This window comes from Strix uralensis, unplaced genomic scaffold, assembly GCF_047716275.1.
Source record: "Strix uralensis isolate ZFMK-TIS-50842 unplaced genomic scaffold, bStrUra1 scaffold_37, whole genome shotgun sequence".
Lineage (NCBI taxonomy): Eukaryota > Metazoa > Chordata > Aves > Strigiformes > Strigidae > Strix > Strix uralensis.
In genome coordinates, this window is record NW_027436711.1 from 2,395,515 (window position 1) to 2,417,208 (window position 21,694).

A 21,694-nucleotide genomic window follows, 5' to 3' on the forward strand; every position below is an offset into this window, starting at 1 on the left:
TTGTCCTCGAGAGCTTGCAGAGCACTGGGGAAAGGCAGGCAGAGAATTCCCTGATAGCACCTTCTCTGTGCCTGGGAAGCAGAAGTGTTCACATTGCTTCGCAGAATCGCTTTTGTGCAGAAAACAGTAACACTTGTTCAGAACAAAAGAAAGCACAGAGCCCCAGAATTTATGTTGTCCTGGAGAGCTTGCAGAGCACTGGGGAAAAGCAGGCAGAGAATTCCCTGCTAGCACCTTCTCTGTGCCTGGGAAGCAGAAGTGTTCACATTTCTTAGCAGTATCGCTTTTGTGCAGAAAACAGTAACACTTGTTCAGAAGGAAAGAAAGCACAGAGCCCCATATTTTATGTTGTGCTGGAGAGCTTGCAGAGTACTGGGGAAAACCAGGCAGAGAATTCCCTGCTAGCACCTTCTCTGTGCCTGGGAAACAGAAGTGTTCACATTGCTTCGCAGAATCGCTTTTGTGCAGAAAACACTAACACTTGTTCAGAACGAAAGAAAGCACAGAGCCCCAGATTTTATGTTGTCCTGGAGAGCTTGCAGAGCACTGGGGAAAAGCAGGCAGAGAATTCCCTGCTAGCACCTTCTCTGTGCCTGGGAAACAGAAGTGTTCCCATTGCTTCGCAGAATCGCTTTTGTGCAGAAAACAGTAACACTTGTTCAGAACGAAAGAAAGCACAGAGCCCCAGATTTTATGTTGTCCTGGAGAGCTTGCAGAGCACTGGGGAAAAGCAGGCAGAGAATTCCCTGCTAGCACCTTCTCTGTGCCTGGGAAACAGAAGTGTTCACATTGCTTCGCAGAATCGCTTTTGTGCAGAAAACAGTAACACTTGTTCAGAACGAAAGAAAGCACAGAGCCCCAGATTTTATGTTGTCCTGGAGAGCTTGCAGAGCACTGGGGAAAAGCAGGCAGAGAATTCCCTGCTAGCACCTTCTCTGTGCCTGGGAAACAGAAGTGTTCCCATTGCTTCGCAGAATCGCTTTTCTGCAGAAAACACTAACACTTGTTCAGAACGAAAGAAAGCACAGAGCCCCAGATTTTATGTTGTCCTGGAGAGCTTGCAGAGCACTGGGGAAAGGCAGGCAGAGAATTCCCTGCTAGCACCTTCTCTGTGCCTGGGAAGCAGAAGTGTTCCCATTGCTTCGCAGAATCGCTTTTGTGCAGAAAACAATAACACTTGCTCAGAACGAAAGAAAGCACAGAGCCCCAGATTTTATGTTGTCCTGGAGAGCTTGCAGAGCACTGGGGAAAAGCAAGCAGAGAATTCGCTGCTAGCACCTTCTCTGTGCCTGGGAAGCAGAAGTGTTCACATTGCTTCGCAGAATCGCTTTTGTGCAGAAAACAGTAACAGTTGTTCAGTACGAAAGAAAGCACAGAGCCCCAGATTTTATGTTGTCCTGGAGAGCTTGCAGAGCACTGGGGAAAAGCAGGCAGAGAATTCCCTGCTAGCACCTTCTCTGTGCCTGGGAAGCAGAAGTGTTCACATTGCTTCGCAGAATCGCTTTTGTGCAGAAAACAGTAACACTTGTTCAGAACGAAAGAAAGCACAGAGCCCCAGATTTTATGTTGTCCTGGAGAGCTTGCAGAGCACTGGGGAAAGGCAGGCAGAGAATTCCCTGCTAGCACCTTCTCTGTGCCTGGGAAGCAGAAGTGTTCCCATTGCTTCGCAGAATCGCTTTTGTGCAGAAAACAATAACACTTGCTCAGAACGAAAGAAAGCACAGAGCCCCAGATTTTATGTTGTCCTGGAGAGCTTGCAGAGCACTGGGGAAAAGCAAGCAGAGAATTCCCTGCTAGCACCTTCTCTGTGCCTGGGAAGCAGAAGTGTTCACATTGCTTCGCAGAATCGCTTTTGTGCAGAAAACAGTAACACTTGTTCAGTACGAAAGAAAGCACAGAGCCCCAGATTTTATGTTGTCCTGGAGAGCTTGCAGAGCACTGGGGAAAAGCAGGCAGAGAATTCCCTGCTAGCACCTTCTCTGTGCCTGGGAAACAGAAGTGTTCCCATTGCTTCGCAGAATCGCTTTTGTGCAGAAAACAGTAACACTTGTTCAGAACGAAAGAAAGCACAGAGCCCCAGATTTTATGTTGTCCTGGAGAGCTTGCAGAGCACTGGGGAAAAGCAGGCAGAGAATTCCCTGCTAGCACCTTCTCTGTGCCTGGGAAACAGAAGTGTTCACATTGCTTCGCAGAATCGCTTTTGTGCAGAAAACAGTAACACTTGTTCAGAACGAAAGAAAGCACAGAGCCCCAGATTTTATGTTGTCCTGGAGAGCTTGCAGAGCACTGGGGAAAAGCAGGCAGAGAATTCCCTGCTAGCACCTTCTCTGTGCCTGGGAAACAGAAGTGTTCCCCTTGCTTCGCAGAATCGCTTTTCTGCAGAAAACACTAACACTTGTTCAGAACGAAAGAAAGCACAGAGCCCCAGATTTTATGTTGTCCTGGAGAGCTTGCAGAGCACTGGGGAAAAGCAGGCAGAGAATTCCCTGCTAGCACCTTCTCTGTGCCTGGGAAACAGAAGTGTTCACATTGCTTGGCAGAATCGCTTTTGTGCAGACAACAGTAACACTTGTTCAGTACGAAAGAAAGCACAGAGCCCCAGATTTTATGTTGTCCTGGAGAGCTTGCAGAGCACTGGGGAAAAGCAGGCAGAGAATTCCCTGCTAGCACCTTCTCTGTGCCTGGGAAACAGAAGTGTTCCCATTGCTTCACAGAATCGCTTTTGCGCAGAAAACAATAACACTTGTTCAGAACGAAAGAAAGCACAGAGCCCCAGATTTTATGTTGTCCTGGAGAGCTTGCAGAGCACTGGGGAAAAGCAGGCAGAGAATTCCCTGCTAGCACCTTCTCTGTGCCTGGGAAACAGAAGTGTTCACATTGCTTGGCAGAATCGCATTTCTGCAGAAAACAGTAACACTTGTTCAGAACGAAAGAAAGCACAGAGCCCCAGATTTTATGTTGTCCTGGAGAGCTTGCAGAGCACTGGGGAAAGGCAGGCAGAGAATTCCCTGCTAGCACCTTCTCTGTGCCTGGGAATCAGAAGTGTTCACATTGCTTCGCAGAATCGCTTTTGTGCAGAAAACAGTAACACTTGTTCAGAACAAAAGAAAGCACAGAGCCCCAGATTTTATGTTGTCCTGGAGAGCTTGCAGAGCACTGGGGAAAAGCAGGCAGAGAATTCCCTGCTAGCACCTTCTCTGTGCCTGGGAAACAGAAGTGTTCACATTGCTTCGCAGAATCGCTTTTGTGCAGAAAACAATAACACTTGTTCAGAACGAAGGAAAGCACAGAGCCCCAGATTTTATGTTGTCCTCGAGAGCTTGCAGAGCACTGGGGAAAGGCAGGCAGAGAATTCCCTGATAGCACCTTCTCTGTGCCTGGGAAGCAGAAGTGTTCACATTGCTTCGCAGAATCGCTTTTGTGCAGAAAACAGTAACACTTGTTCAGAACAAAAGAAAGCACAGAGCCCCAGAATTTATGTTGTCCTGGAGAGCTTGCAGAGCACTGGGGAAAAGCAGGCAGAGAATTCCCTGCTAGCACCTTCTCTGTGCCTGGGAAGCAGAAGTGTTCACATTTCTTAGCAGTATCGCTTTTGTGCAGAAAACAGTAACACTTGTTCAGAAGGAAAGAAAGCACAGAGCCCCATATTTTATGTTGTGCTGGAGAGCTTGCAGAGTACTGGGGAAAACCAGGCAGAGAATTCCCTGCTAGCACCTTCTCTGTGCCTGGGAAACAGAAGTGTTCACATTGCTTCGCAGAATCGCTTTTGTGCAGAAAACACTAACACTTGTTCAGAACGAAAGAAAGCACAGAGCCCCAGATTTTATGTTGTCCTGGAGAGCTTGCAGAGCACTGGGGAAAAGCAGGCAGAGAATTCCCTGCTAGCACCTTCTCTGTGCCTGGGAAACAGAAGTGTTCCCATTGCTTCGCAGAATCGCTTTTGTGCAGAAAACAGTAACACTTGTTCAGAACGAAAGAAAGCACAGAGCCCCAGATTTTATGTTGTCCTGGAGAGCTTGCAGAGCACTGGGGAAAAGCAGGCAGAGAATTCCCTGCTAGCACCTTCTCTGTGCCTGGGAAACAGAAGTGTTCACATTGCTTCGCAGAATCGCTTTTGTGCAGAAAACAGTAACACTTGTTCAGAACGAAAGAAAGCACAGAGCCCCAGATTTTATGTTGTCCTGGAGAGCTTGCAGAGCACTGGGGAAAAGCAGGCAGAGAATTCCCTGCTAGCACCTTCTCTGTGCCTGGGAAACAGAAGTGTTCCCATTGCTTCGCAGAATCGCTTTTCTGCAGAAAACACTAACACTTGTTCAGAACGAAAGAAAGCACAGAGCCCCAGATTTTATGTTGTCCTGGAGAGCTTGCAGAGCACTGGGGAAAAGCAGGCAGAGAATTCCCTGCTAGCACCTTCTCTGTGCCTGGGAAACAGAAGTGTTCACATTGCTTGGCAGAATCGCTTTTGTGCAGACAACAGTAACACTTGTTCAGTACGAAAGAAAGCACAGAGCCCCAGATTTTATGTTGTCCTGGAGAGCTTGCAGAGCACTGGGGAAAAGCAGGCAGAGAATTCCCTGCTAGCACCTTCTCTGTGCCTGGGAAACAGAAGTGTTCCCATTGCTTCACAGAATCGCTTTTGCGCAGAAAACAATAACACTTGTTCAGAACGAAAGAAAGCACAGAGCCCCAGATTTTATGTTGTCCTGGAGAGCTTGCAGAGCACTGGGGAAAAGCAGGCAGAGAATTCCCTGCTAGCACCTTCTCTGTGCCTGGGAAACAGAAGTGTTCACATTGCTTGGCAGAATCGCATTTCTGCAGAAAACAGTAACACTTGTTCAGAACGAAAGAAAACACAGAGCCCCAGATTTTATGTTGTCCTGGAGAGCTTGCAGAGCACTGGGGAAAGGCAGGCAGAGAATGCCCTGCTAGCACCTTCTCTGTGCCTGGGAAGCAGAAGTGTTCACATTGCTTCGCAGAATCGCTTTTGTGCAGAAAACAGTAACACTTGTTCAGAACAAAAGAAAGCACAGAGCCCCAGATTTTATGTTGTCCTGGAGAGCTTGCAGAGCACTGGGGAAAAGCAGGCAGAGAATTCCCTGCTAGCACCTTCTCTGTGCCTGGGAAACAGAAGTGTTCACATTGCTTCGCAGAATCGCTTTTGTGCAGAAAACAATAACACTTGTTCAGAACGAAGGAAAGCACAGAGCCCCAGATTTTATGTTGTCCTCGAGAGCTTGCAGAGCACTGGGGAAAGGCAGGCAGAGAATTCCCTGCTAGCACCTTCTCTGTGCCTGGGAAGCAGAAGTGTTCACATTGCTTCGCAGAATCGCTTTTGTGCAGAAAACAGTAACACTTGTTCAGTACGAAAGAAAGCACAGAGCCCCAGATTTTATGTTGTCCTGGAGAGCTTGCAGAGCACTGGGGAAAAGCAGGCAGAGAATTCCCTGCTAGCACCTTCTCTGTGCCTGGGAAGCAGAAGTGTTCACATTGCTTCGCAGAATCGCTTTTGTGCAGAAAACACTAACACTTGTTCAGAACGAAAGAAAGCACAGAGCCCCAGATTTTATGTTGTCCTGGAGAGCTTGCAGAGCACTGGGGAAAAGCAGGCAGAGAATTCCCTGCTAGCACCTTCTCTGTGCCTGGGAAGCAGAAGTGTTCACATTGCTTCGCAGAATCGCTTTTGTGCAGAAAACAATAACACTTGTTCAGAACAAAAGAAAGCACAGAGCCCCAGATTTTATGTTGTCCTGCAGAGCGTGCAGACCACTGGGGAAAGGCAGGCAGAGAATTCCCTGCTAGCACCTTCTCTGTGCCTGGGAAGCAGAAGTCTTCACATTGCTTCGCAGAATCGCTTTTGTGCAGAAAACAATAACACTTCTTCAGAACGAAAGAAAGCACAGAGCCCCAGATTCTATGTTGTCCTGGAGAGCTTGCAGAGTACTGGGGAAAAGCAGGCAGAGAATTCCCTGCTAGCACCTTCTCTGTGCCTGGGAAAGAGAAGTGTTCCCATTGCTTCGCAGAATCGCTTTTGTGCAGAAAACAGTAACACTTGTTCAGAACGAAAGAAAGCACAGAGCCCCAGATTTTATGTTGTCCTGGAGAGCTTGCAGAGCACTGGGGAAAGGCAGGCAGAGAATTCCCTGCTAGCACCTTCTCTGTGCCTGTTCACATTGCTTCGCAGAATCGCTTTTGTGCAGAAAACAGTAACACTTGTTGAGACGAAAGAAAGCACAGAGCCCCAGAATTTATGTTGTCCTGTAGAGCTTGCAGAGCACTGGGGAAAGGCAGGCAGAGAATTCCCTGCTAGCACCTTCTATGTGACTGGGAAGCAGAAGTGTTCACATTGCTTCGCAGAATCACTTTTGTGCAGAAAACAGTAACACTTGTTCAGAACAAAAGAAAGCACAGAGCCCCAGATTTTATGTTGTCCTGGAGAGCTTGCAGAGCACTGGGGAAAGGCAGGCAGAGAATTCCCTGCTAGCACCTTCTCTGTGCCTGGGAAGCAGAAGTGTTCCCATTGCTTCGCAGAATCGCTTTTGTGCAGAAAACAGTAACACTTGTTCAGAACGAAAGAAAGCACAGAGCCCCAGATTTTATGTTGTCCTGGAGAGCTTGCAGAGCACTGGGGAAAGGCAGGCAGAGAATTCCCTGCTAGCACCTTCTCTGTGCCTGTTCACATTGCTTCGCAGAATCGCTTTTGTGCAGAAAACAGTAACACTTGTTCAGAACGAAAGAAAGCACAGAGCCCCAGATTTTATGTTGTCCTGGAGAGCTTGCAGAGCACTGGGGAAAGGCAGGCAGAGAATTCCCTGCTAGCACCTTCTCTGTGCCTGGGAAGCAGAAGTGTTCACATTGCTTCGCAGAATCGCTTCTGTGCAGAAAACAGTAACACTTGTTCAGAACGAAAGAAAGCACAGAGCCCCAGATTTTATGTTGTCCTGGAGAGCTTGCAGAGCACTGGGGAAAGGCAGGCAGAGAATTTCCTGCTAGCACCTTCTCTGTGCCTGGGAAGCAGAAGTGTTCACATTGCTTCGCAGAATCGCTTTTGTGCAGAAAACAGTAATACTTGTTCAGTACGAAAGAAAGCACAGAGCCCCAGATTTTATGTTGTCCTGGAGAGCTTGCAGAGCACTGGGGAAAAGCAGGCAGAGAATTCCCTGCTAGCACCTTCTCTGTGCCTGGGAAACAGAAGTGTTCACATTGCTTCGCAGAATCGCTTTTGTGCAGAAAACAGTAACACTTGTTCAGAACGAAAGAAAGCACAGAGCCCCAGATTTTATGTTGTCCTGGAGAGCTTGCAGAGCACTGGTGAAAGGCAGGCAGAGAATTCCCTGCTAGCACCTTCTCTGTGCCTGGGAAGCAGAAGTGTTCACATTGCTTCGCAGAATCGCTTTTGTGCAGACAACAGTAACACTTTTTCAGAACAAAAGAAAGCACAGAGCCCCAGATTTTATGTTGTCCTGGAGAGCTTGCAGAGCACTGGGGAAAAGCAGGCAGAGAATTCCCTGCTAGCACCTTCTCTGTGCCTGGGAAACAGAAGTGTTCACATTGCTTCGCAGAATCGCTTTTGTGCAGAAAACAATAACACTTGTTCAGAACGAAAGAAAGCACAGAGCCCCAGATTTTATGTTGTCCTGCAGAGCTTGCAGAGCACTGGGGAAAGGCAGGCAGAGAATTCCCTGCTAGCACCTTCTCTGTGCCTGGGAAGCAGAAGTGTTCACATTGCTTCGCAGAATCGCTTTTGTGCAGAAAACAGTAACACTTGTTCAGAACAAAAGAAAGCACAGAGCCCCAGATTTTATGTTGTCCTGGAGAGCTTGCAGAGCACTGGGGAAAAGCAGGCAGAGAATTCCCTGCTAGCACCTTCTCTGTGCCTGGGAAACAGAAGTGTTCACATTGCTTCGCAGAATCGCTTTTGTGCAGAAAACAGTAACACTTGTTCAGAACGAAAGAAAGCACAGAGCCCCAGATTTTATGTTGTCCTGGAGAGCTTGCAGAGCACTGGGGAAAGGCAGGCAGAGAATTCCCTGCTAGCACCTTCTCTGTGCCTGGGAAGCAGAAGTGTTCCCATTGCTTCGCAGAATCGGTTTTGTGCAGAAAACAATAACACTTGCTCAGAACGAAAGAAAGCACAGAGCCCCAGATTTTATGTTGTCCTGGAGAGCTTGCAGAGCACTGGGGAAAAGCAAGCAGAGAATTCGCTGCTAGCACCTTCTCTGTGCCTGGGAAGCAGAAGTGTTCACATTGCTTCGCAGAATCGCTTTTGTGCAGAAAACAGTAACACTTGTTCAGTACGAAAGAAAGCACAGAGCCCCAGATTTTATGTTGTCCTGGAGAGCTTGCAGAGCACTGGGGAAAAGCAGGCAGAGAATTCCCTGCTAGCACCTTCTCTGTGCCTGGGAAACAGAAGTGTTCACATTGCTTCGCAGAATCGCTTTTGTGCAGAAAACAGTAACACTTGTTCAGAACGAAAGAAAGCACAGAGCCCCAGATTTTATGTTGTCCTGGAGAGCTTGCAGAGCACTGGGGAAAAGCAAGCAGAGAATTCCCTGCTAGGACCTTCTCTGTGCCTGGGAATCAGAAGTGTTCACATTGCTTCGCAGAATCGCTTTTGTGCAGAAAACAGTAACACTTGTTCAGTACGAAAGAAAGCACAGAGCCCCAGATTTTATGTTGTCCTGCAGAGCTTGCAGAGCACTGGGGAAAGGCAGGCAGAGAATTCCCTGCTAGCACCTTCTCTGTGCCTGGGAAGCAGAAGTGTTCACATTGCTTCGCAGAATCGCTTTTGTGCAGAAAACAGTAACACTTGTTCAGAACGAAAGAAAGCACAGAGCCCCAGATTTTATGTTGTCCTGGAGAGCTTGCAGAGCACTGGGGAAAGGCAGGCAGAGAATTCCCTGCTAGCACCTTCTCTGTGCCTGGGAAGCAGAAGTGTTCCCATTGCTTCGCAGAATCGCTTTTGTGCAGAAAACAATAACACTTGCTCAGAACGAAAGAAAGCACAGAGCCCCAGATTTTATGTTGTCCTGGAGAGCTTGCAGAGCACTGGGGAAAAGCAAGCAGAGAATTCGCTGCTAGCACCTTCTCTGTGCCTGGGAAGCAGAAGTGTTCACATTGCTTCGCAGAATCGCTTTTGTGCAGAAAACAGTAACAGTTGTTCAGTACGAAAGAAAGCACAGAGCCCCAGATTTTATGTTGTCCTGGAGAGCTTGCAGAGCACTGGGGAAAAGCAGGCAGAGAATTCCCTGCTAGCACCTTCTCTGTGCCTGGGAAGCAGAAGTGTTCACATTGCTTCGCAGAATCGCTTTTGTGCAGAAAACAGTAACACTTGTTCAGAACGAAAGAAAGCACAGAGCCCCAGATTTTATGTTGTCCTGGAGAGCTTGCAGAGCACTGGGGAAAGGCAGGCAGAGAATTCCCTGCTAGCACCTTCTCTGTGCCTGGGAAGCAGAAGTGTTCCCATTGCTTCGCAGAATCGCTTTTGTGCAGAAAACAATAACACTTGCTCAGAACGAAAGAAAGCACAGAGCCCCAGATTTTATGTTGTCCTGGAGAGCTTGCAGAGCACTGGGGAAAAGCAAGCAGAGAATTCCCTGCTAGCACCTTCTCTGTGCCTGGGAAGCAGAAGTGTTCACATTGCTTCGCAGAATCGCTTTTGTGCAGAAAACAGTAACACTTGTTCAGTACGAAAGAAAGCACAGAGCCCCAGATTTTATGTTGTCCTGGAGAGCTTGCAGAGCACTGGGGAAAAGCAGGCAGAGAATTCCCTGCTAGCACCTTCTCTGTGCCTGGGAAACAGAAGTGTTCCCATTGCTTCGCAGAATCGCTTTTGTGCAGAAAACAGTAACACTTGTTCAGAACGAAAGAAAGCACAGAGCCCCAGATTTTATGTTGTCCTGGAGAGCTTGCAGAGCACTGGGGAAAAGCAGGCAGAGAATTCCCTGCTAGCACCTTCTCTGTGCCTGGGAAACAGAAGTGTTCACATTGCTTCGCAGAATCGCTTTTGTGCAGAAAACAGTAACACTTGTTCAGAACGAAAGAAAGCACAGAGCCCCAGATTTTATGTTGTCCTGGAGAGCTTGCAGAGCACTGGGGAAAAGCAGGCAGAGAATTCCCTGCTAGCACCTTCTCTGTGCCTGGGAAACAGAAGTGTTCCCCTTGCTTCGCAGAATCGCTTTTCTGCAGAAAACACTAACACTTGTTCAGAACGAAAGAAAGCACAGAGCCCCAGATTTTATGTTGTCCTGGAGAGCTTGCAGAGCACTGGGGAAAAGCAGGCAGAGAATTCCCTGCTAGCACCTTCTCTGTGCCTGGGAAACAGAAGTGTTCACATTGCTTGGCAGAATCGCTTTTGTGCAGACAACAGTAACACTTGTTCAGTACGAAAGAAAGCACAGAGCCCCAGATTTTATGTTGTCCTGGAGAGCTTGCAGAGCACTGGGGAAAAGCAGGCAGAGAATTCCCTGCTAGCACCTTCTCTGTGCCTGGGAAACAGAAGTGTTCCCATTGCTTCACAGAATCGCTTTTGCGCAGAAAACAATAACACTTGTTCAGAACGAAAGAAAGCACAGAGCCCCAGATTTTATGTTGTCCTGGAGAGCTTGCAGAGCACTGGGGAAAAGCAGGCAGAGAATTCCCTGCTAGCACCTTCTCTGTGCCTGGGAAACAGAAGTGTTCACATTGCTTGGCAGAATCGCATTTCTGCAGAAAACAGTAACACTTGTTCAGAACGAAAGAAAGCACAGAGCCCCAGATTTTATGTTGTCCTGGAGAGCTTGCAGAGCACTGGGGAAAGGCAGGCAGAGAATTCCCTGCTAGCACCTTCTCTGTGCCTGGGAAGCAGAAGTGTTCACATTGCTTCGCAGAATCGCTTTTGTGCAGAAAACAGTAACACTTGTTCAGAAGGAAAGAAAGCACAGAGCCCCAGATTTTATGTTGTCCTGGAGAGCTTGCAGAGCACTGGGGAAAAGCAGGCAGAGAATTCCCTGCTAGCACCTTCTCTGTGCCTGGGAAACAGAAGTGTTCACATTGCTTCGCAGAATCGCTTTTGTGCAGAAAACAATAACACTTGTTCAGAACGAAGGAAAGCACAGAGCCCCAGATTTTATGTTGTCCTCGAGAGCTTGCAGAGCACTGGGGAAAGGCAGGCAGAGAATTCCCTGATAGCACCTTCTCTGTGCCTGGGAAGCAGAAGTGTTCACATTGCTTCGCAGAATCGCTTTTGTGCAGAAAACAGTAACACTTGTTCAGAACAAAAGAAAGCACAGAGCCCCAGAATTTATGTTGTCCTGGAGAGCTTGCAGAGCACTGGGGAAAAGCAGGCAGAGAATTCCCTGCTAGCACCTTCTCTGTGCCTGGGAAGCAGAAGTGTTCACATTTCTTAGCAGTATCGCTTTTGTGCAGAAAACAGTAACACTTGTTCAGAAGGAAAGAAAGCACAGAGCCCCATATTTTATGTTGTGCTGGAGAGCTTGCAGAGTACTGGGGAAAACCAGGCAGAGAATTCCCTGCTAGCACCTTCTCTGTGCCTGGGAAACAGAAGTGTTCACATTGCTTCGCAGAATCGCTTTTGTGCAGAAAACACTAACACTTGTTCAGAACGAAAGAAAGCACAGAGCCCCAGATTTTATGTTGTCCTGGAGAGCTTGCAGAGCACTGGGGAAAAGCAGGCAGAGAATTCCCTGCTAGCACCTTCTCTGTGCCTGGGAAGCAGAAGTGTTCACATTGCTTCGCAGAATCGCTTTTGTGCAGAAAACAATAACACTTGTTCAGAACAAAAGAAAGCACAGAGCCCCAGATTTTATGTTGTCCTGCAGAGCGTGCAGAGCACTGGGGAAAGGCAGGCAGAGAATTCCCTGCTAGCACCTTCTCTGTGCCTGGGAAGCAGAAGTCTTCACATTGCTTCGCAGAATCGCTTTTGTGCAGAAAACAATAACACTTCTTCAGAACGAAAGAAAGCACAGAGCCCCAGATTCTATGTTGTCCTGGAGAGCTTGCAGAGTACTGGGGAAAAGCAGGCAGAGAATTCCCTGCTAGCACCTTCTCTGTGCCTGGGAAAGAGAAGTGTTCCCATTGCTTCGCAGAATCGCTTTTGTGCAGAAAACAGTAACACTTGTTCAGAACGAAAGAAAGCACAGAGCCCCAGATTTTATGTTGTCCTGGAGAGCTTGCAGAGCACTGGGGAAAGGCAGGCAGAGAATTCCCTGCTAGCACCTTCTCTGTGCCTGTTCACATTGCTTCGCAGAATCGCTTTTGTGCAGAAAACAGTAACACTTGTTGAGACGAAAGAAAGCACAGAGCCCCAGAATTTATGTTGTCCTGTAGAGCTTGCAGAGCACTGGGGAAAGGCAGGCAGAGAATTCCCTGCTAGCACCTTCTATGTGACTGGGAAGCAGAAGTGTTCACATTGCTTCGCAGAATCACTTTTGTGCAGAAAACAGTAACACTTGTTCAGAACAAAAGAAAGCACAGAGCCCCAGATTTTATGTTGTCCTGGAGAGCTTGCAGAGCACTGGGGAAAGGCAGGCAGAGAATTCCCTGCTAGCACCTTCTCTGTGCCTGGGAAGCAGAAGTGTTCCCATTGCTTCGCAGAATCGCTTTTGTGCAGAAAACAGTAACACTTGTTCAGAACGAAAGAAAGCACAGAGCCCCAGATTTTATGTTGTCCTGGAGAGCTTGCAGAGCACCGGGGAAAGGCAGGCAGAGAAATCCCTGCTATCACCTTCTCTGTGCCCGTTCACATTGCTTCGCAGAATCGCTTTTGTGCAGAAAACAGTAACACTTGTTCAGAACGAAAGAAAGCACAGAGCCCCAGATTTTATGTTGTCCTGGAGAGCTTGCAGAGCACTGGGGAAAGGCAGGCAGAGAATTCCCTGCTAGCACCTTCTCTGTGCCTGGGAAACAGAAGTGTTCACATTGCTTCGCAGAATCGCTTCTGTGCAGAAAACAGTAACACTTGTTCAGAACGAAAGAAAGCACAGAGCCCCAGATTTTATGTTGTCCTGGAGAGCTTGCAGAGCACTGGGGAAAGGCAGGCAGAGAATTTCCTGCTAGCACCTTCTCTGTGCCTGGGAAGCAGAAGTGTTCACATTGCTTCGCAGAATCGCTTTTGTGCAGAAAACAGTAATACTTGTTCAGTACGAAAGAAAGCACAGAGCCCCAGATTTTATGTTGTCCTGGAGAGCTTGCAGAGCACTGGGGAAAAGCAGGCAGAGAATTCCCTGCTAGCACCTTCTCTGTGCCTGGGAAACAGAAGTGTTCACATTGCTTCGCAGAATCGCTTTTGTGCAGAAAACAGTAACACTTGTTCAGAACGAAAGAAAGCACAGAGCCCCAGATTTTATGTTGTCCTGGAGAGCTTGCAGAGCACTGGTGAAAGGCAGGCAGAGAATTCCCTGCTAGCACCTTCTCTGTGCCTGGGAAGCAGAAGTGTTCACATTGCTTCGCAGAATCGCTTTTGTGCAGAAAACAGTAACACTTTTTCAGAACAAAAGAAAGCACAGAGCCCCAGATTTTATGTTGTCCTGGAGAGCTTGCAGAGCACTGGGGAAAAGCAGGCAGAGAATTCCCTGCTAGCACCTTCTCTGTGCCTGGGAAACAGAAGTGTTCCCATTGCTTCGCAGAATCGCTTTTGTGCAGAAAACAGTAACACTTGTTCAGAACGAAAGAAAGCACAGAGCCCCAGATTTTATGTTGTCCTGGAGAGCTTGCAGAGCACTGGGGAAAAGCAGGCAGAGAATTCCCTGCTAGCACCTTCTCTGTGCCTGGGAAACAGAAGTGTTCACATTGCTTCGCAGAATCGCTTTTGTGCAGAAAACAGTAACACTTGTTCAGAACGAAAGAAAGCACAGAGCCCCAGATTTTATGTTGTCCTGGAGAGCTTGCAGAGCACTGGGGAAAAGCAGGCAGAGAATTCCCTGCTAGCACCTTCTCTGTGCCTGGGAAACAGAAGTGTTCCCCTTGCTTCGCAGAATCGCTTTTCTGCAGAAAACACTAACACTTGTTCAGAACGAAAGAAAGCACAGAGCCCCAGATTTTATGTTGTCCTGGAGAGCTTGCAGAGCACTGGGGAAAAGCAGGCAGAGAATTCCCTGCTAGCACCTTCTCTGTGCCTGGGAAACAGAAGTGTTCACATTGCTTGGCAGAATCGCTTTTGTGCAGACAACAGTAACACTTGTTCAGTACGAAAGAAAGCACAGAGCCCCAGATTTTATGTTGTCCTGGAGAGCTTGCAGAGCACTGGGGAAAAGCAGGCAGAGAATTCCCTGCTAGCACCTTCTCTGTGCCTGGGAAACAGAAGTGTTCCCATTGCTTCACAGAATCGCTTTTGCGCAGAAAACAATAACACTTGTTCAGAACGAAAGAAAGCACAGAGCCCCAGATTTTATGTTGTCCTGGAGAGCTTGCAGAGCACTGGGGAAAAGCAGGCAGAGAATTCCCTGCTAGCACCTTCTCTGTGCCTGGGAAACAGAAGTGTTCACATTGCTTGGCAGAATCGCATTTCTGCAGAAAACAGTAACACTTGTTCAGAACGAAAGAAAGCACAGAGCCCCAGATTTTATGTTGTCCTGGAGAGCTTGCAGAGCACTGGGGAAAGGCAGGCAGAGAATTCCCTGCTAGCACCTTCTCTGTGCCTGGGAAACAGAAGTGTTCCCATTGCTTCACAGAATCGCTTTTGCGCAGAAAACAATAACACTTGTTCAGAACGAAAGAAAGCACAGAGCCCCAGATTTTATGTTGTCCTGGAGAGCTTGCAGAGCACTGGGGAAAAGCAGGCAGAGAATTCCCTGCTAGCACCTTCTCTGTGCCTGGGAAACAGAAGTGTTCACATTGCTTGGCAGAATCGCATTTCTGCAGAAAACAGTAACACTTGTTCAGAACGAAAGAAAGCACAGAGCCCCAGATTTTATGTTGTCCTGGAGAGCTTGCAGAGCACTGGGGAAAGGCAGGCAGAGAATTCCCTGCTAGCACCTTCTCTGTGCCTGGGAAACAGAAGTGTTCACATTTCTTAGCAGTATCGCTTTTGTGCAGAAAACAGTAACACTTGTTCAGAAGGAAAGAAAGCACAGAGCCCCATATTTTATGTTGTGCTGGAGAGCTTGCAGAGTACTGGGGAAAACCAGGCAGAGAATTCCCTGCTAGCACCTTCTCTGTGCCTGGGAAACAGAAGTGTTCACATTGCTTCGCAGAATCGCTTTTGTGCAGAAAACACTAACACTTGTTCAGAACGAAAGAAAGCACAGAGCCCCAGATTTTATGTTGTCCTGGAGAGCTTGCAGAGCACTGGGGAAAAGCAGGCAGAGAATTCCCTGCTAGCACCTTCTCTGTGCCTGGGAAGCAGAAGTGTTCACATTGCTTCGCAGAATCGCTTTTGTGCAGAAAACAGTAACACTTGTTCAGAACAAAAGAAAGCACAGAGCCCCAGATTTTATGTTGTCCTGCAGAGCGTGCAGAGCACTGGGGAAAGGCAGGCAGAGAATTCCCTGCTAGCACCTTCTCTGTGCCTGGGAAGCAGAAGTCTTCACATTGCTTCGCAGAATCGCTTTTGTGCAGAAAACAATAACACTTCTTCAGAACGAAAGAAAGCACAGAGCCCCAGATTCTATGTTGTCCTGGAGAGCTTGCAGAGTACTGGGGAAAAGCAGGCAGAGAATTCCCTGCTAGCACCTTCTCTGTGCCTGGGAAAGAGAAGTGTTCCCATTGCTTCGCAGAATCGCTTTTGTGCAGAAAACAGTAACACTTGTTCAGAACGAAAGAAAGCACAGAGCCCCAGATTTTATGTTGTCCTGGAGAGCTTGCAGAGCACTGGGGAAAGGCAGGCAGAGAATTCCCTGCTAGCACCTTCTCTGTGCCTGTTCACATTGCTTCGCAGAATCGCTTTTGTGCAGAAAACAGTAACACTTGTTGAGACGAAAGAAAGCACAGAGCCCCAGAATTTATGTTGTCCTGTAGAGCTTGCAGAGCACTGGGGAAAGGCAGGCAGAGAATTCCCTGCTAGCACCTTCTATGTGACTGGGAAGCAGAAGTGTTCACATTGCTTCGCAGAATCACTTTTGTGCAGAAAACAGTAACACTTGTTCAGAACAAAAGAAAGCACAGAGCCCCAGATTTTATGTTGTCCTGGAGAGCTTGCAGAGCACTGGGGAAAGGCAGGCAGAGAATTCCCTGCTAGCACCTTCTCTGTGCCTGGGAAGCAGAAGTGTTCCCATTGCTTCGCAGAATCGCTTTTGTGCAGAAAACAGTAACACTTGTTCAGAACGAAAGAAAGCACAGAGCCCCAGATTTTATGTTGTCCTGGAGAGCTTGCAGAGCACCGGGGAAAGGCAGGCAGAGAAATCCCTGCTATCACCTTCTCTGTGCCCGTTCACATTGCTTCGCAGAATCGCTTTTGTGCAGAAAACAGTAACACTTGTTCAGAACGAAAGAAAGCACAGAGCCCCAGATTTTATGTTGTCCTGGAGAGCTTGCAGAGCACTGGGGAAAGGCAGGCAGAGAATTCCCTGCTAGCACCTTCTCTGTGCCTGGGAAACAGAAGTGTTCACATTGCTTCGCAGAATCGCTTCTGTGCAGAAAACAGTAACACTTGTTCAGAACGAAAGAAAGCACAGAGCCCCAGATTTTATGTTGTCCTGGAGAGCTTGCAGAGCACTGGGGAAAGGCAGGCAGAGAATTTCCTGCTAGCACCTTCTCTGTGCCTGGGAAGCAGAAGTGTTCACATTGCTTCGCAGAATCGCTTTTGTGCAGAAAACAGTAATACTTGTTCAGTACGAAAGAAAGCACAGAGCCCCAGATTTTATGTTGTCCTGGAGAGCTTGCAGAGCACTGGGGAAAAGCAGGCAGAGAATTCCCTGCTAGCACCTTCTCTGTGCCTGGGAAACAGAAGTGTTCACATTGCTTCGCAGAATCGCTTTTGTGCAGAAAACAGTAACACTTGTTCAGAACGAAAGAAAGCACAGAGCCCCAGATTTTATGTTGTCCTGGAGAGCTTGCAGAGCACTGGTGAAAGGCAGGCAGAGAATTCCCTGCTAGCACCTTCTCTGTGCCTGGGAAGCAGAAGTGTTCACATTGCTTCGCAGAATCGCTTTTGTGCAGAAAACAGTAACACTTTTTCAGAACAAAAGAAAGCACAGAGCCCCAGATTTTATGTTGTCCTGGAGAGCTTGCAGAGCACTGGGGAAAAGCAGGCAGAGAATTCCCTGCTAGCACCTTCTCTGTGCCTGGGAAACAGAAGTGTTCACATTGCTTCGCAGAATCGCTTTTGTGCAGAAAACAGTAACACTTGTTCAGAACGAAAGAAAGCACAGAGCCCCAGATTTTATGTTGTCCTGGAGAGCTTGCAGAGCACTGGGGAAAGGCAGGCAGAGAATTCCCTGCTAGCACCTTCTCTGTGCCTGGGAAACAGAAGTGTTCCCATTGCTTCGCAGAATCGCTTTTGTGCAGAAAACAATAACACTTGCTCAGAACGAAAGAAAGCACAGAGCCCCAGATTTTATGTTGTCCTGGAGAGCTTGCAGAGCACTGGGGAAAAGCAAGCAGAGAATTCGCTGCTAGCACCTTCTCTGTGCCTGGGAAGCAGAAGTGTTCACATTGCTTCGCAGAATCGCTTTTGTGCAGAAAACAGTAACACTTGTTCAGTACGAAAGAAAGCACAGAGCCCCAGATTTTATGTTGTCCTGGAGAGCTTGCAGAGCACTGGGGAAAAGCAGGCAGAGAATTCCCTGCTAGCACCTTCTCTGTGCCTGGGAAACAGAAGTGTTCCCATTGCTTCGCAGAATCGCTTTTGTGCAGAAAACAGTAACACTTGTTCAGAACGAAAGAAAGCACAGAGCCCCAGATTTTATGTTGTCCTGGAGAGCTTGCAGAGCACTGGGGAAAAGCAGGCAGAGAATTCCCTGCTAGCACCTTCTCTGTGCCTGGGAAACAGAAGTGTTCCCATTGCTTCACAGAATCGCTTTTGTGCAGAAAACAATAACACTTGTTCAGAACGAAAGAAAGCACAGAGCCCCAGATTTTATGTTGTCCTGGAGAGCTTGCAGAGCACTGGGGAAAGGCAGGCAGAGAATTCCCTGCTAGCACCTTCTCTGTGCCTGGGAAGCAGAAGTGTTCACATTGCTTCGCAGAATCGCTTTTGTGCAGAAAACAGTAACACTTGTTCAGAACAAAAGAAAGCACAGAGCCCCAGATTTTATGTTGTCCTGGAGAGCTTGCAGAGCACTGGGGAAAAGCAGGCAGAGAATTCCCTGCTAGCACCTTCTCTGTGCCTGGGAAACAGAAGTGTTCACATTGCTTCGCAGAATCGCTTTTGTGCAGAAAACAATAACACTTGTTCAGAACGAAGGAAAGCACAGAGCCCCAGATTTTATGTTGTCCTGGAGAGCTTGCAGAGCACTGGGGAAAGGCAGGCAGAGAATTCCCTGCTAGCACCTTCTCTGTGCCTGGGAAGCAGAAGTGTTCACATTGCTTCGCAGAATCGCTTTTGTGCAGAAAACAGTAATACTTGTTCAGTACGAAAGAAAGCACAGAGCCCCAGATTTTATGTTGTCCTGGAGAGCTTGCAGAGCACTGGGGAAAAGCAGGCAGAGAATTCCCTGCTAGCACCTTCTCTGTGCCTGGGAAACAGAAGTGTTCACATTGCTTCGCAGAATCGCTTTTGTGCAGAAAACAGTAACACTTGTTCAGAACGAAAGAAAGCACAGAGCCCCAGATTTTATGTTGTCCTGGAGAGCTTGCAGAGCACTGGTGAAAGGCAGGCAGAGAATTCCCTGCTAGCACCTTCTCTGTGCCTGGGAAGCAGAAGTGTTCACATTGCTTCGCAGAATCGCTTTTGTGCAGAAAACAGTAACACTTTTTCAGAACAAAAGAAAGCACAGAGCCCCAGATTTTATGTTGTCCTGGAGAGCTTGCAGAGCACTGGGGAAAAGCAGGCAGAGAATTCCCTGCTAGCACCTTCTCTGTGCCTGGGAAACAGAAGTGTTCACATTGCTTCGCAGAATCGCTTTTGTGCAGAAAACAGTAACACTTGTTCAGAACGAAAGAAAGCACAGAGCCCCAGATTTTATGTTGTCCTGGAGAGCTTGCAGAGCACTGGGGAAAGGCAGGCAGAGAATTCCCTGCTAGCACCTTCTCTGTGCCTGGGAAACAGAAGTGTTCCCATTGCTTCGCAGAATCGCTTTTGTGCAGAAAACAATAACACTTGCTCAGAACGAAAGAAAGCACAGAGCCCCAGATTTTATGTTGTCCTGGAGAGCTTGCAGAGCACTGGGGAAAAGCAAGCAGAGAATTCGCTGCTAGCACCTTCTCTGTGCCTGGGAAGCAGAAGTGTTCACATTGCTTCGCAGAATCGCTTTTGTGCAGAAAACAGTAACACTTGTTCAGAACGAAAGAAAGCACAGAGCCCCAGATTTTATGTTGTCCTGGAGAGCTTGCAGAGCACTGGGGAAAAGCAGGCAGAGAATTCCCTGCTAGCACCTTCTCTGTGCCTGGGAAACAGAAGTGTTCACATTGCTTCGCAGAATCGCTTTTGTGCAGAAAACAGTAACACTTGTTCAGAACGAAAGAAAGCACAGAGCCCCAGATTTTATGTTGTCCTGGAGAGCTTGCAGAGCACTGGGGAAAAGCAAGCAGAGAATTCCCTGCTAGGACCTTCTCTGTGCCTGGGAATCAGAAGTGTTCACATTGCTTCGCAGAATCGCTTTTGTGCAGAAAACAGTAACACTTGTTCAGTACGAAAGAAAGCACAGAGCCCCAGATTTTATGTTGTCCTGGAGAGCTTGCAGAGCACTGGGGAAAAGCAGGCAGAGAATTCCCTGCTAGCACCTTCTCTGTGCCTGGGAAACAGAAGTGTTCCCATTGCTTCGCAGAATTTCTTTTGTGCAGAAAACACTAACACTTGTTCAGAACGAAAGAAAGCACAGAGCCCCAGATTCTATGTTGTCCTGGAGAGCTTGCAGAGCACTGGGGAAAAGCAGGCAGAGAATTCCCTGCTAGCACCTTCTCTGTGCCTGGGAAACAGAAGTGTTCACATTGCTTGGCAGAATCGCTTTTGTGCAGACAACAGTAACACTTGTTCAGTACGAAAGAAAGCACAGAGCCCCAGATTTTATGTTGTCCTGGAGAGCTTGCAGAGCACTGGGGAAAGGCAGGCAGAGAATTCCCTGCTAGCACCTTCTCTGTGCCTGGGAAGCAGAAGTGTTCACATTGCTTCGCAGAATCGCTTTTGTGCAGAAAACAGTAACACTTGTTCAGAACAAAAGAAAGCACAGAGCCCCAGATTTTATGTTGTCCTGGAGAGCTTGCAGAGCACTGGGGAAAAGCAGGCAGAGAATTCCCTGCTAGCACCTTCTCTGTGCCTGGGAAACAGAAGTGTTCCCATTGCTTCGCAGAATCGCTTTTGTGCAGAAAACAGTAACACTTGTTCAGAACGAAAGAAAGCACAGAGCCCCAGATTTTATGTTGTCCTGGAGAGCTTGCAGAGCACTGGGGAAAAGCAGGCAGAGAATTCCCTGCTAGCACCTTCTCTGTGCCTGGGAAACAGAAGTGTTCACATTGCTTCGCAGAATCGCTTTTGTGCAGAAAACAGTAACACTTGTTCAGAACGAAAGAAAGCACAGAGCCCCAGATTTTATGTTGTCCTGGAGAGCTTGCAGAGCACTGGGGAAAAGCAAGCAGAGAATTCCCTGCTAGGACCTTCTCTGTGCCTGGGAAGCAGAAGTCTTCACATTGCTTCGCAGAATCGCTTTTGTGCAGAAAACAATAACACTTGTTCAGAACGAAAGAAAGCACAGAGCCCCAGATTCTATGTTGTCCTGGAGAGCTTGCAGAGCACTGGGGAAAAGCAGGCAGAGAATTCCCTGCTAGCACCTTCTCTGTGCCTGGGAAACAGAAGTGTTCACATTGCTTGGCAGAATCGCTTTTGTGCAGACAACAGTAACACTTGTTCAGTACGAAAGAAAGCACAGAGCCCCAGATTTTATGTTGTCCTGGAGAGCTTGCAGAGCACTGGGGAAAAGCAGGCAGAGAATTCCCTGCTAGCACCTTCTCTGTGCCTGGGAAACAGAAGTGTTCCCATTGCTTCACAGAATCGCTTTTGTGCAGAAAACAATAACACTTGTTCAGAACGAAAGAAAGCACAGAGCCCCAGATTTTATGTTGTCCTGGAGAGCTTGCAGAGCACTGGGGAAAGGCAGGCAGAGAATTCCCTGCTAGCACCTTCTCTGTGCCTGGGAAGCAGAAGTGTTCACATTGCTTCGCAGAATCGCTTTTGTGCAGAAAACAGTAACACTTGTTCAGAACAAAAGAAAGCACAGAGCCCCAGATTTTATGTTGTCCTGGAGAGCTTGCAGAGCACTGGGGAAAAGCAGGCAGAGAATTCCCTGCTAGCACCTTCTCTGTGCCTGGGAAACAGAAGTGTTCACATTGCTTCGCAGAATCGCTTTTGTGCAGAAAACAATAACACTTGTTCAGAACGAAGGAAAGCACAGAGCCCCAGATTTTATGTTGTCCTGGAGAGCTTGCAGAGCACTGGGGAAAGGCAGGCAGAGAATTCCCTGCTAGCACCTTCTCTGTGCCTGGGAAGCAGAAGTGTTCACATTGCTTCGCAGAATCGCTTTTGTGCAGAAAACAGTAACACTTGTTCAGAACGAAAGAAAGCACAGAGCCCCAGATTTTATGTTGTCCTGGAGAGCTTGCAGAGCAC